General features: G+C 36.5%; 2 non-coding genes across 2 annotated transcripts; one reads left to right on the top strand and one right to left on the bottom strand.

The window, feature by feature from the left end:
* Window positions 1–1,303: 1,303 nt before the first annotated feature.
* Window positions 1,304–1,410, bottom strand: LOC128290006 (small nucleolar RNA R71). Its single transcript, XR_008279646.1, has one exon. It is a non-coding gene; the product is annotated as a small nucleolar RNA R71 (small nucleolar RNA).
* An 8,333-nt stretch (window positions 1,411–9,743) lies between these two features.
* LOC128289443 (small nucleolar RNA R71) lies at window positions 9,744–9,849 on the top strand. Its single transcript, XR_008279091.1, has one exon. It is a non-coding gene; the product is annotated as a small nucleolar RNA R71 (small nucleolar RNA).
* The last annotated feature ends 5,140 nt before the right edge of the window (window positions 9,850–14,989 follow it).

Genomic DNA, 14,989 nt, shown 5'->3' with positions numbered 1-14,989 from the left:
CTTTTTAAAAGTACATTTGTCATAATTAAGCGGAGTTGATTGCGCACCTAGACATAGGGTGACAAGATTTTGCTGGATTAGGGTGAAACCTAATAAGGGGATCAATAGATCGAGTTAATGCAACCCTAGAGTGTTAATTAGAGAAAAGTCTCGGTTATTAAATCTAGGGATTAGACGTTATTAGTCTTGAATAGGGATAATAACATAACTTAGGGATCTCTACGGAACAAGTTAAATGAATAAATTGTCCGATTCAGAGCCAAAATAACAAGTACAGTCTAGGTGGATTTTTCCTTAGGTATTGTCTTCATTCAATCAATATTTCCAAAAGCAATTCCCCAATTCCATTCTTTGTGCGTTCTTAGTTTAGATAATTAGTTAGTTAAAACAAAAAACCTCTTTATTTTTAGGCTAGAAAATAAAAAGACAGTCATTAGTAGTACTTTTAGTTCATTTGGGTTCGACAATCCAGTCTTGCTAAAACTATACCACTGTTCGATAGGTACACTTACCTACATCGCGATAATAGTTAGTTCAAGAACGAGTAATTATAAATATTTAAAAAATATCACGAAATCACATGATCAAGTTTTTGGTGCCGTTGCCGGGGAACTAAAATATTAGGAACACTCAATTTTTATTACTTTAGCCATTTATTTTTCGTGCACTTTAATTTATTATTTTTATTTATTAATTTACTATTTCCTTCTCTTAGCAGGTTTTTATAGTTTATGACTAGAAGAAATCCATCAGGACCATTACTTTTTGACGAAAAAATCGATCATACAGTTCGCAGAAATCAAAGAGAAATAAGGCGAAGCTTAAGATATACAAAGAACGAGCAAGAAGATGATACTCAACCCCTAACGAAGAGATGGCTGAAAACCAAGGCAATCAACTACCTCCTGCAATTGCGGTTAATTAAAATCCTGCTCCACGCACTATGTATAATTATGCTAAACCTTCTTTAACAGGAACTGAATCGAGCATAGTTAGACCTGCTATAGCTGCAAATACTTTTGAATTAAAACCTAACACTATTCAAATGATACAGCATTTTGTTCAATTTGATAGTTTGCAGGATGAGGATCCCAACGCTCATTTAGCCAACTTCTTAAAACTATGCGATACATTTAAAATTAATGGTGTCTCTGATGATGTCATTCTTTTTCAGTTATTCCCTTTTTCATTGAGGAACAAAGCTAAACAGTGGTTGAACTCGTTACCACGAGGGTCAATTACTACTTGGGAACAAATGACCGAAAAATTTTTACTAAAATATTTTCCGCCGGCTAAAACGGCTAAATTAGGTAATGATATCTCTTCTTTTGTGCAGATTGATTTAGAAACACTCTACGATGCATGGGAGAGATACAAGGACCTTTTGAGAAGGTGCCTTCACCATGGGTTACTACTGTGGCTACAAGTTCAAACGTTCCATAATGGCCTGAATCCTTCGACTCAACAAATGGTTGACGCAGCTGCTGGCGGAACCATCAATAATAAAACACCTGAAGACACCTATGAGTTTATAGAGGAGATGTCACTAATAACTATCAGTGGCAAGTCATGAGGACAAAGCCAACGAAAACAACCGGCATTTATAACGTCGATTCGGTCACCATGCTCTCTAATCAGGTAGAACTCTTAAATAAAAAGATTGATGATTATCTTAGTTCTTCACAGGTTCACCCAGTAATGCAGTGCGAAGCTAGTGGGGGTGGAACAAGCCATTCGGAATACCAACCTTATGGCCACAACATGGATAACGAGCAATTAAACTATATGGGTAATAATCCTACCAATAGGAAAAGAAGCTGAACCTTGAAGAGATGCTCTCAAAGTTTATTTCGGTGTCAGAAACTTGTTTCCAGAACACTGAGACAGTACTTGAAAATCAACAAGCGCCGATCCAAGGGCTCGAAACTCAAATAGGTCAGCTTTCCAAACTAATTTCCGAACGACCACAAGGTAGCTTGCCAAGTAATACTGAACCCAACCCAAGGGAACAACTCAACGTAATTAATATTCAAGATGAAGAAGGAGTTGTTGAGCCTGAACCAGAACTGAGGCAAGAAACTGTGGTAAGTAAAGTTCAAGGTGAGGTAGATAACAATAAAAAAAAGGGTGAATGTCGAATAAAACCTCGTGTGCCATACCCCAATGCGACAAGGAAAGACCGCTTAGATGAACAATTTGGTAAATTCCTTAAACTCTTAAAAAAATTACAAATGAACTTACCATTTATTGAAGCCCTATCGCAGATGCCGAACGCAATGAAATTTTTAAAGGAACTTTTAACAAATAAGCAGAAGTTGGATGAGGCATCACACGTGGAGCTAAACGCAGTTTGCTCAACTATTCTCCAAAATAAACTACCGAACAAACTAAAAGATCCAGGGAGTTTTACAATTCCTTGCTTAATTGGTAGTTTAGGTGTTAATAATGCATTAGCTGATTTAGGGGCTAGTATTAACATCATGCCTCACAAAATGTTTAAGCAATTAGGTCTCGGGAAACTCAAACAAACTAGGATGAGCATTGAATTGGCAGATAAAACTATAAGGTTCCCTGGGGTATTATTGAAGATGTACTAGTTAAAATCGATAAATTATATTTCTCGTTGACTTTATTGTTCTAGATATAGAAGAGGATAGCAACACTCCTTTAATTCTGGGAAGGCCCTTTTTAACAACTGCTAAAACGATTATTGATGTTGACACAGGCGAACTCACACTTCGTGTGGGAGACGAAACAATCACCCTTCAAGCTCGCAATCCTGGCAACACATCGGGAATTGAAGGTGATCGTTTAACCCATTCTCCTAGAACTGACAATATGGTACAACCTACTTTATAGGAAATGAGTTTGAAGGAAGTACACGAGTCATTCTCAAGCAATAGTAGAGGACCTGTTCATGATGATCGAAGATTACAAATCGAGGAACTCGATGAATGGTGGACGCATAAACCAAGAACAGCTGACAAACCAAATCTACGATAGAACGAGCTCAATAGCTTTCCAAATCAACTTAAGATTAGAGATAGAGTCTTATTAGATGCCGCAGATCCCCACATTGTCGCTACTACACTGAATGAAGAAACCCCTTTTACAGTACTTAGTATCTTTCCATTTGGTATGGTCGAGGTAAGGCACCCCAAGTTCGTCACTTTTAAGGTAAACAACACCTGTTTAAAACCTTATTTTGGTGAGATTGATGACAGGAATGAGGAGTATAAACTCCACAAACCACCATGATTATTCAACAGAGAGGTAAGTCAAGCTTAGACTATAAATAAATGCTTCTTGGGAGGCAACCCGAGCACTAACTGTATTAACATCTTTAAAAATATATAGTCTTCAACTTCTAACTTACTAACAGAGCTCTCGAATACAGGTTTTCCACAAAGACACGGCCAAGCACACGGGCGTGCTTATAGACATGTGAAATCAGGGCAAGGATTTTCCCAAACATTGGCTATAATAAAATGCCACTACCTTGCGACATGGCCGTGGTCGAGCCTGCCAAAACAACACGGGCATGCGACATGCCCGTGTGGAAAACCCGTGGTTAAAACTAAGAAACTAACATGGGCGTACGACACGCTCGTGTCTAACAATCGTAGACGAACCTATTAGATTGACACGGGCGTTGCGATTTCCCACACGGGCGTGGGAGAAGCGAAAGATGCCAGACACAACTGTGCGACACGGCCGAGTGCACCCATACGCCCAAGGAACACGGGCATGTACTAAATGTCAGAGGCGCCCAAATTCAAAATTCGCAAATCAAACAGGCTGAAATTGGGGAACACAGGCATGTGCCCTGGCCGTGTGGCCCAAAATCTATAAATACCCTGCACTATTCACTTTCTTCCTAATTCAAAAACCCTAACCCTAGCAACAACTTCTTCACACGGCCTCGCCTTGCCTTTGTCGCCACTTTCCACTTCATTTTTGACGCTCAATCTATTTCCCTTAGTGTTTGTTTGCTCCTTTCACTTCTATTTTACTTATCTCTAATGCTTATTATCAACATAATCTTCATATCTTTTGAACTATTTTTCATTTTTCTATTATTTAATTTGCATTCTTAGGTTATTTATCATACATTTCGTGTTAAATCAAGTTATTAGGAACACCTCATACCCATGACATTACTATGCTTATTCTCATGCTATTACAATGCCAATGTCTGTCAATTAATTTGTATTCCTAGGTTAGTTATCATACATTCCGTGTTAAATTGAGATTAGGAAAACCTCATACCCATTACATTTCTATTTTCATTCTCATTATTATTATGGTTGAGCTTGCTTCATATTAGTAGTCTTGGTTGAATTAGTTAGTTCAAATTCATGCCTTTTACTTCTTAGAATCGTTTACCAATTATTATTATTCTTTATATTACAGGCTTTTAATGTCATCTTCACAAGGAAATAAAACTGACGTACCTGCCTCGAAGAAGAGGAAGGGAGTGTCTTCTTCCACAGGTCCAACCACGAAAATTCGTCACCCTCTCCTGCAGTTCCCCCGAGGGCCCTAGGAAGAGCTTTTCCAAATACTTCGGGCCCGACCCTTAATTACGGCCCACTGTAGAACAAGTTCAGTTGGTTGATGCGATTCGGGCCCTCTTAACCACTGACCTTTGGGAGCTATTCTTTGGGATCATCGAACCAACATACCTCAAGCTCAGGATAGAACTATGCTCAACGTTCCATCTTCAGACAGTAATCACAAATTACGATGATCCCAGCACGGTCCAGTTTCGCCTAGGCAGGTTGTCTGCCAGCTAAGCGTCCCAAAGTTTGGTGCTGCACTAGACTTATATACGGAGGAGTTAAAGGAGAAAAATGAGCTACATGCTCTCACTCACCACATACATTTTTCTCCCTCAAAGTGCTGGCACACTTTGGCCCCTGGCGTAGCCTCTCACAATCCTAGCCGCTCCAAGGCATCAGTTCTCCCACCATCCCTGAGGTACCTACACGCCATTTTAGCTCACACGATTACAAGGAGGCGAGAGAGCACTGGCGTCATCAACACACACGACGCCTACTTCTTATGGTGTATGTCACGCGGGTACGTCATCAACTTTTCCTACTTCATCCCCTCGCGATTCAGTACCAGACGGAGCGTCATAGGAAGGGGGTCATCTCCATTAGCCCCTATGTGACTCGATTGGCGCGACAATTCGGCCTCCTCAACACCGCGGCTCAAGAATCATCCCTCACCCTCATCGGCCAGATGTATCCACAAGGCATCTTGAGCATGCTTAGCATGAGGATGATCGAGAGGCACCGAGGAACCTACCCTCCTCAATATTGTCTCGCCCAATCCACCGAGGAGGAGGCCTACGAGGACATTCCTGACTATGTCCCTCTGCAGCACGACGACCCACTGACTCAGCAACCACCACCCTCTCGTCTAGTTCATGCGGCGGCTTTATATACTGAGCGCCTCACTCAATTCGAGGAGCAGTGTTTTCAACGATTTGACAACATTGATGGTACTCTACAGTAGATTTGTCAGCACCTCCACATCTCATCGCCAGTCCCACCTCGCGAACCATCTAGCGATGAAGATGTTTAAAAACATTTATTTTTTATTTTATGTTTTTAATTTTTATTAAAACTACTTTTTATTTTTATTAGATTTTAGAAATTTTATTTTTAATTATTAATTTCGGTTATTTCTTTTTGAGTAATTATTCTTCCTAATATCCCCTAAAAAGTTCCTAATTTTATCACAGTTATATAGAGCTCTTAAGCTCATCATCACATAGGAACTAAAACTACACCGGGAAAGGTTCTCCATGACTGCCATGTCCTGCTCACCTACGACTATAGCTTCCACTAGAGATAATATCCTCTAGGCGTAGGACTTATGGCCTAATGAACCTCTACGACCGCCGGAGTATCCTCCTCTAGTCTCGAACCGATTACTCTCCAGAACTCCAGTTCGAGGAATTCATCATACAGGAAGTTTCACTTCTCTCCCTATCTTATTTTTATACTTTAGTATCTATCTTTGTACATTGAGGGCAATGTACATCTTAAGTGTGGGGGGTATTTATTTATTATCAGAAATATCCCTGAATGACTGCCTTGTTCTCTTAAAAAGCTCACATATCATATTTAGGATAAATTTTGATTGATTTATAATTTTGATTGATATATCTTGAATTAAAACATAGGCATTTATGCATTGATTGTTTAAACTTTAAGAAATTAGAGAATCAAGCATGATAAGTTGATTTTTTAGAATTTAAATCTTAGGTTGTTTCCCCAAAGTTTTGGTATTACTTTGAGTTGGGATTCACAAGTTTTAAACATCAAAAAGCCATAATTTTTGTGAGATTTTTGAGCCTTTTGAGCATCTATTAATTCTTTCATGCTCACTTTTATTATTGCTTTGAGTGCGTCAGTAGTGAACTGTTATTCTAGAACTTACTTGATTATTCATGTTGAGACCACATCATTTGATTTGATATGTCAAAATGATTAAGGCACTTAGGATTAACCCACTCATGCCATGAAAAGCCTACCTCCACAATTAACCCCTAGTGAACCCCCTTGAGCTTAACAAGCCATTTCTTGTATTACCCTTAATATAAAACTTTACCCCATTATTGTTGAAATCCCTTAAATTAATTTAAGCCTATTTTTGTCGAGATTTGAATTGAAATAGTTGCTTAGCTATGTTTTATTCTACTCTGTAATTTTATGTCTTCTTAAAAAAAAGATTGTATACATATTAGTAGTGATCTTCTGTTTGTAAGCTTCAGAAGTTAAATTCCTTAGTCTAAGAAGAAGCTCTGTTGTACGTAAGTGATGATTCACTCTTTTTCTAGTTAGGTAACTTTTCAATTTAATCTCGATTCTAACCCTTTCTTTCAGCTTATGACTACACCCCCTAACCAAACCTCATTACAACCCTCTAAAGACCTTTTGATTGGTGTATCATCTTAAATTATAATGGTGGAGAATTGATTTTTATGCAAGCCTATGGTAATGACTTTTCATTATTGACTATTGAGTCATTCATTTATTGTCCTTAAACACCTCAAGTGATTTGAGTGAATCTATAGTGAGGATGTGAAACTCTGTGGTATTCTGAATCAAAGGTAATTACTTAAATGAGGAGAGACACCTATGTTTGCATGATTAAACACTCAACTTGGAATGTTTGAAACTTTTATGTTCCTTTAGTTGAAATTTCAATGTATGATTACCTATGGATTATTCTGAGATATTATTGATAGAAATTATAAGTTGAGAAGAATTTTTTTTGATTATGAGTTGAGAATTTTGCTTGAGGACAAGCAAATGCTTAAGTGTGGGGGTATTTGATAAACCATAATTTATACATATTTTTACACCATGTTTAACGCATTTTATGGATAATTTTCCATTAGAATTAGTGAATTCGATGCTCCTAATGCTTTAATTTTATGTTTTACACTTAGGAGAGCATAGGAGAGCTAAAAGAACGAGAAACAGACCAAAAACAGAAAAAATGGGCCAAAGTACGAAATCAACACGGCTTGGACCTCCTCAACCGGGCAGACCACATGGCTGTTTCAATTTGGCAGGCTCGAGCACGGCCTGAAGTAATCGCACACAAGCGTGTCACACGGGTGTGTCCCTGCCGAGCCCAAGTCGAGTCCAATTCTGAAAAGGCTAATTTTGAGGGCTTTTAGGCATTCCAAAGCCTATAAATACACCCTAGAGAAGGAAGAAAAGGGAGGACGGAGTAGGGGGTAAGGAATTACTCCAAGAAAGTCGATTGATTCATCTCAGAAGCTGGATTCATCATCAAGACTGAAGATCTCTACTCAATTCCCCTTCAGGAGTTTTGGGTTTTCTTTATGTTTTGCATTATTTATTATTCTGAGATGTTTTCTTATTTAGTTATGAACTAAATCCCCTAAATACCTAAGGGGAATGAAACCTAAGAAGAATCTTGTTATTATTTTCTAAATTGTATGATAAATATTTGAATTATTCTTAATTATGTGTTCTTAATTCTTTTTTTGATATCCCAGGATACCGAATCAAGATAACCTCTTATTTAGAGGAGGAATAGACCCTGTTTAAGAGTACATTTATCATAATTAAGCAGAGTTGATTATGCACCTAGACATAGGGTGACAAGATTTTGCTGGATTAGGGTGAAACCCAATAAGGGGATCCATATATCGAGTTAATGCAACCCTAGAGTGTTAATTAGAGAAAAGTCTCGGTTATTCAATCTAGGGATTAGACGTTATTAATCTTGAATAAGGATAATAACATAACTTAGGGATATCTACGAAACAAGTTAAATGAATAAATCGTCCGATTCGGAGCTAAAATAACAAGTACAGTCTAGATGGATTTTTCCTTAGGTATTGTCTTCATCCAATCTATTTTTCCAAAAGCAATTCCCCAATTCCATTCTCTGTGCATTCTTAGTTTAGATAATTAGTTAGTTAAAACAAAAAACCTCTTTATTCTTAGGCTAGATAATAAAATGACAGTCATTACTAGTACTTTTAGTTCCTTTGGGTTCGACAATCCGGTCTTGCTAAAACTATACTACTGTTCAATAGGTACACTTGCCTACATCGTGATAATAGTTAGTTCAAGAACGAGTAATTATAAATATTTAAAACCTATCACGAAATCACGCGATCAACTGATTAGATGATGTGATGATTAGCAAAGTAGATGCATGTTTTAGGAATAATTGATTGGCTATATAGGTACAGTGATGTTGGAAAATAATTATTAAGATTTATATAACCTTAGTATTTGATAAATAGGTGTTTTGGGTATGAATATATTCAGCAAGTATGTTTAAGTTGGTGAATAGCACTTTGGAAAAAAATGCAAATTGTATAATGAAACAAATGTACATTTGAACTAATCATCAGATTGTTAATGTAGCATATATGATTAGTCGAATATATATACATTGGTTTGATTAGTTTCAATAGTTATATGTGTAAAGGTATTATAATGAAATATTTAATATTATAACAAATACATAAAGGTTTGCTTAATGATGGTTGAACCCTTAACTTGCATTCAAAAATATATATTTATGAAATTTCTTTCTATGAAATGGAAAAATGTTTGATTTATGTTATGTGGGTATTCGAATACCATTATAGAGATAAATATATAGGTTGAATTATGTATTTATAAAGTGTATAATATAAGACATTGAGATATGTTTATTAACTTGAGAATATGATGTATGTTTGATATCGATGAACTTTAAGATATGAATAGTTTATGCAGTATTTTTTATATATATAGGAATATGATCTATGTTTTGCTTCATTGTTAAATGTGTTACTATGTCTGGTAATAACTCTTAACCTTAGTCCGGCAACAGATATGGGTTAGGGGTGTTACATACAATAAACATTGGCTATATTTTCAAATTGATTCGATAGTTGAGTTGCAAAATTATTAAACCCGTTAGTAGTAAAGCTTTTAAGCATTAAGGATATCAAGGATACATGAGATAAGAGTGAAGTGAGAGCGTCCACTTCATGTATTCATATGACTCCTCTTCTTGACACTGCTCGAATGGTTAGCCATTGCAAATTATTCATAGAAATTCTCTTAATGATTTCGTAAGCTTCATTATAAGACTTAGAGAGGAGAGCACCACTAGCAGAAGTGTCTATTACCATCCACGTATCAGCATTGAGACCCTTTTAAAATGACTCTAATTGGATACAATGTGGGATTCCGTAATGAGGGCATCTTCGTAATAGTTCTTTAAATCTTTTCTATGTTTCATATAAGGCCTCGTCATCCATCTATAGGAAGGTAGTGATCTCATTCCATAATTTAGCATTCTTGCTAGGTGGGAAGCACTTAATAAGGAATCGTTCTGCTAACTCTTGCCATATGGTAATGGAATCTAGTGGCAACAAGTTCAAGTAGGCTTAAGCTCTATCCTACAGTGAATATGGGAGCAACTTTAATCTTAATGCTTCTTTGAGTACTCCGACTAACTTGAAGGAGTCACTCACCTCCATAAACAATCTGAGGTGAAGATACGGATCCTCAGTTAGCATTCCACTGAATTGGCCCACTGTCTGAAGCATTTGGAACATACTGGCTTTAGCTCGAATTGTTGTGTAACACCCCTAACCTATATATGTTGCCGAAATAGGGTTGCAGAGCATTACCGAAGATTACACTTTAAAATTAACCAAAACTATAAAACAATTAATTCACAATATGAATCAATGCAAAACCAATCAATGACATACATATTTTTCCTTATATGAGCCCTTGAGGCCTTAAAAACACATTAGAAACTAGTTGGGACTAAATCCAAAACATATAGAATTTTTCAGAAAAAGATAAAAATTTTCAAACTGCAGGGGTCACACAATCGTTTGGCCAGGCCATGGACATTAGAAGTAGGGACACACGATTGTGTCTTAGCCCGTGTCCATGCCCATGTAACTCTCTGGCTTGGGTCACACAGCCAAGCCACACGCTATGTTCGAGGTCGTGTACCCTTAGAAATAACCTCACACCCGTGTACTAGGTCGTGTAAGAGCCTACCTTGCAACCCTTCGAAAGGTACAGGGGACACACGGCTGTCTCGCACGGCCGTGTGTCACACACAACTGAGATACACGCCCGTTTCTCTGCCTGTGTGGACAGAAAATAGATTATTTCAAAGCCATTTTTCTTACCTATTCATACATATACTTACAACCAAATTTTCACATATATACAAGCCTTCAAATTGCACTAAAATCATGCATAATCAAGCTATCCAAATAAAGCATAAGAATACAACCAATATGCCCCAAAAGGCACCCCAAATACAACATCTAAACATGTATAATCATATGCATAATTTAACCAAAACTTACCACTTTGCTCACATGTCAAATTCACATCCACAAGTACTATTTACAACCAGCCAATTAAGAATTCTTAGATGTACTAGTACTAGCAAATGCCTCAAAGATGCAGTCATTGATTCTTCCGAGAGGCCACAATTACCGTGAGCAAACACATTAATTTAATGAGGAGGAGCGCATTTTTTGTAACACCCCGTACCCGAGTCCGTTACCGGAGTCGAACACAAGGTGCACACAAACTTGACTTAATCATTTCCACTGTCCATTTAAAAATTTCCAGACAAGCTGGTTACTGCATCACTGTCGCCTTAAAAATCATATCTTGAGTTTCAAAACTCGAAAATCAGTTTCGCAATTTTTTCCCGAAACTAGACTCATATGTCCATCTACATATTGTTTTCTAGAATTTTTGGTTGGGCCAATTAGTACAGTTTATTAGTTAAAGTCTCCCCTATTCCAGGGTTCGACTACACTGACATTTATGCATTACGAATTGGATATCTTCCTATACAGGTCTTCAATGCTGTTACCGTTTGTTTCTATAGAAACTAGACTCAGAGAGGAATCTATACATATATGGAATGACTCCTAATTATCTCTGGTTAATTTAGAATGAATTTCCAAAGTCGGAACAGGGAATCCAGAAACCGTTCTGGCCCTGTTTCACGAAAACCCAAATATCTCTTAACATACCACTCATATGACCGTTTCGTTCCTTCCATATGAAAATAGATTCATCAAGGTTCATTTACATAATTTATTCACTATTTAATTCCATTCCTACTATTTGTAGTGATTTTTCACATCCACATCACTGCTGCTGCCAGCATCTATTTCTAGGGTAGACTTTCTCTAACACATAGTTTCTATGATTCAACTAACCCTTTTGCATATATAGTCCAAAATATAATCATGATGAACCATTCTAATGGCTGATCATTGCCAAACATTTCCATGCCTCTTAATGAGCATATACATACCGAATGATTATAACATTATGCTCAAAACATTTATAAGCCATTTTCGCATGGCTATTCAAAATTTTACATACCAAGTTCAAACAAAACATAATAGCCTATACATTAACCATGATATCCTCTCACTACTAGTCTGTTCTATACATGCCATAAGATGTTCCAAAACATAGCTGTACCAAACAGTGGATAGTGATAGTGTGACTAGTTGCTGACGATCCCCGAGCCTGTAGCTTCCAAATGAGATCTATAAAACAGAGGAAACAAAGTATACAGAGTAAGCATTACAATGCTTAGTAAGTTTCAAGCAGTGTCAACAGATAACAATCAAGTTATAACATAGTTGTTCGTATGTTTATTTCACTCTTCCTTCGGGCATACCACCCCTTTATCCGAATATGCACATCTCATCATAATCATGGGAATAGTCTCATAGATTGCTCTCGTATACATCACATAACTACCTTATGGTTTAGTTTAAATCAAGCTCACATGTAAACTTGGAGCACATACCTGTTTAACCTTTCGCATTGCGTATATTTATAAGCAATTCTTAATACGAAGTCTTACCCGGACATAATCTCCACACGTAGTCATCGGGTCGTACCCGGACATAATCTCCACACGTAGTCATCGGGTCTCACCCGGAACATATTTCCAAGTTTCATGTACACTTAATCACATGTTACAACAGTCACATTAGCCATTCGGCTTTACCACATATATATATACACTTTCACATTTAACACGTCGGCCATTAGGCCTCATCACATATATATACATTTTCACATTCATCACATCGGCCATTAGGCCTCATCACATATATATACATTTTCACATCCATCACATCGGCCATTAGGCCTCATCACATATATATACATTTTCACATCCATCACATCGGCCATTAGGCCTCATCACATATATATACATTTTCACATTCATCACATCGGCCATTAGGCCTCATCACATATATATACATTTTCACATTCATCACATCGGCCATTAGGCTTTATTACATATATTATTATGTACAGACTTGGTCTTAGCCGAATCTTCATCAATCATTTTCCAACGAATAATTCAATTTCACGCCATACTATCATTTCATATTCGAATACTCATAAACTTACAATTTCACAAATTTTGATATCAAAGATCCATCTGACACTCATGTATCATTTTACAATATCACAATTTAGAATTCAAGTATGGGATCAATCAATAGCTTATGAGCATCTAAAACAAGTTTTTATCCATGTTTACAACAAAATCACATATTCGCTACGAGCTGTTTTCCTGAGCAATGGTCACTAAATTATTTATACCCAGAGCTACAAGACTCCAAATCACTTGCCGTTAATTTTCTCAGAATATAGACTCATATATCTTCCATCCATGAAATTTTCAGAATTTTTGGTTTGGCCAATCGATACCAGATTTTTCTTAAAGTTTCCCTGTTTCACTTTGTTTGACTAATCGACCACTCTTCGCTCTTTAATTAAATTTTTCATTGTACAGAATTCATAGTGTATTCTATTTGATTCCATTTGAAACTAGACTCATTAAGGAGTCTCAGCATATAAATCTTATCCTACAACCATTTTTGTACAAATTATAATGATTTTCAATGAAAGAGCATTAACATACCTTAATCCCCCTTTTTAGCCTTTTACTTGAAAATTTCAACTTAGAAGCAAACAAATTTCATGGTTTTCCACTACATGCAGCCGGCCTCTCCTCTCTAGCTTCCTTTGCAAGAGACAAGGAAGCAAGATAGAAAATAATGTTGAAGCCTTTCTTTCTTCCCTTCACGGCAATGGAGGGGGGGGAGACAACTTTGGTTTCTCCTCCCACTCCCTTCTTTTTTTATTATTCTTCCCACACATTTTAACATAATATGTCTATAATATGCCTTACCCCATAGCATGGCCGGCCACCATTTAGATTTTTGGCTAATTTGACATGCAAGTCCCTCATGTCAATAACTCATGCATTATTTGGCCACTTTAAATTTCACCTATCACATTTTTAAGTCCTATCACATGGGTCCTTTCTTATAAATTAGCACCTAATTGATAAAATCAAGGCACGAAATATTCACACATACAAATCCCACATATAATAAGCACAGAATATAACATCTAATTATTTTTGTGACTCGGTTTTGTGGTCCCGAAACCACTTTTCGACTAGGGTCACATTAGGGGTGTCACATTTTTTCTATGCTACTAATACTTGTACTAAAAATACCAATTATCATCTACCACCATTAGCCATATATGTCATCTATAACCAATATGGCAAAACACCAAATTCAAACAAATCAAAGGATCATTTAACACATACACTCTAACAACCATTTTAACTTTCATCATTAGTTACCATAAACACCCAAAATAACAAACATTGCAAGGCAAAATATATACATGCCAACTTAACACTATTTCATCATTCGAAACACCAAAAGCACAAGCCAAAATAGATGGCTACTTCATCAATCAAAATAGCTATACATACTTGATAATAGAACAACTATTCCATTACCCAAATTACCATATTTACAAGCCAAACATAATGGCTAATATCATCAAACAAGGACACCTATACATGCCATTATAACCATTATCAAAGCATCAAAATCTACTGATAAAGTCGCTAGATAGTGTGATGAATCTCTGACTAGCTTCCAAATAGATCGAGTTTTCGATAATCTGTAAAATAAGAGAAAGAAAACCACGTAAGCAATGAATGCTTAGTAAGCTCGTAAAAACTTTAAAATGCAATAATCCATTTCAACAAGAACTTTATAGGTTGTAAATAACCCTATACCAATGCCTCAAGATTTATCAACTATATAACTATCAATTCCCAAATGTATAAGTTCATTAACATTTCAAATACTTTCCGTTTATAAAATAATGTGGTCTAATAAGTTGAATTGCATAATCATCGGTCTTTTCTTAAAACGATGAACCATTTCCTTACTTACTTACCAATCCATTTACTTAGCATAAATTTAATTACGTTATTAACTCACGAATTAGTATATTTGTTCATGGCATAAGTAAATTCACATATATCAGAAGTAAATTTCCTTCCTTACGAATAAGTCCTTTAACTTTACAATTCT

Source organism: Gossypium arboreum, chromosome 2, assembly GCF_025698485.1.
Source record: "Gossypium arboreum isolate Shixiya-1 chromosome 2, ASM2569848v2, whole genome shotgun sequence".
Lineage (NCBI taxonomy): Eukaryota > Viridiplantae > Streptophyta > Magnoliopsida > Malvales > Malvaceae > Gossypium > Gossypium arboreum.
The sequence above is the reverse complement of the archived record's forward strand: the minus strand, read 5'-3'. Positions and strand labels throughout refer to the sequence as shown.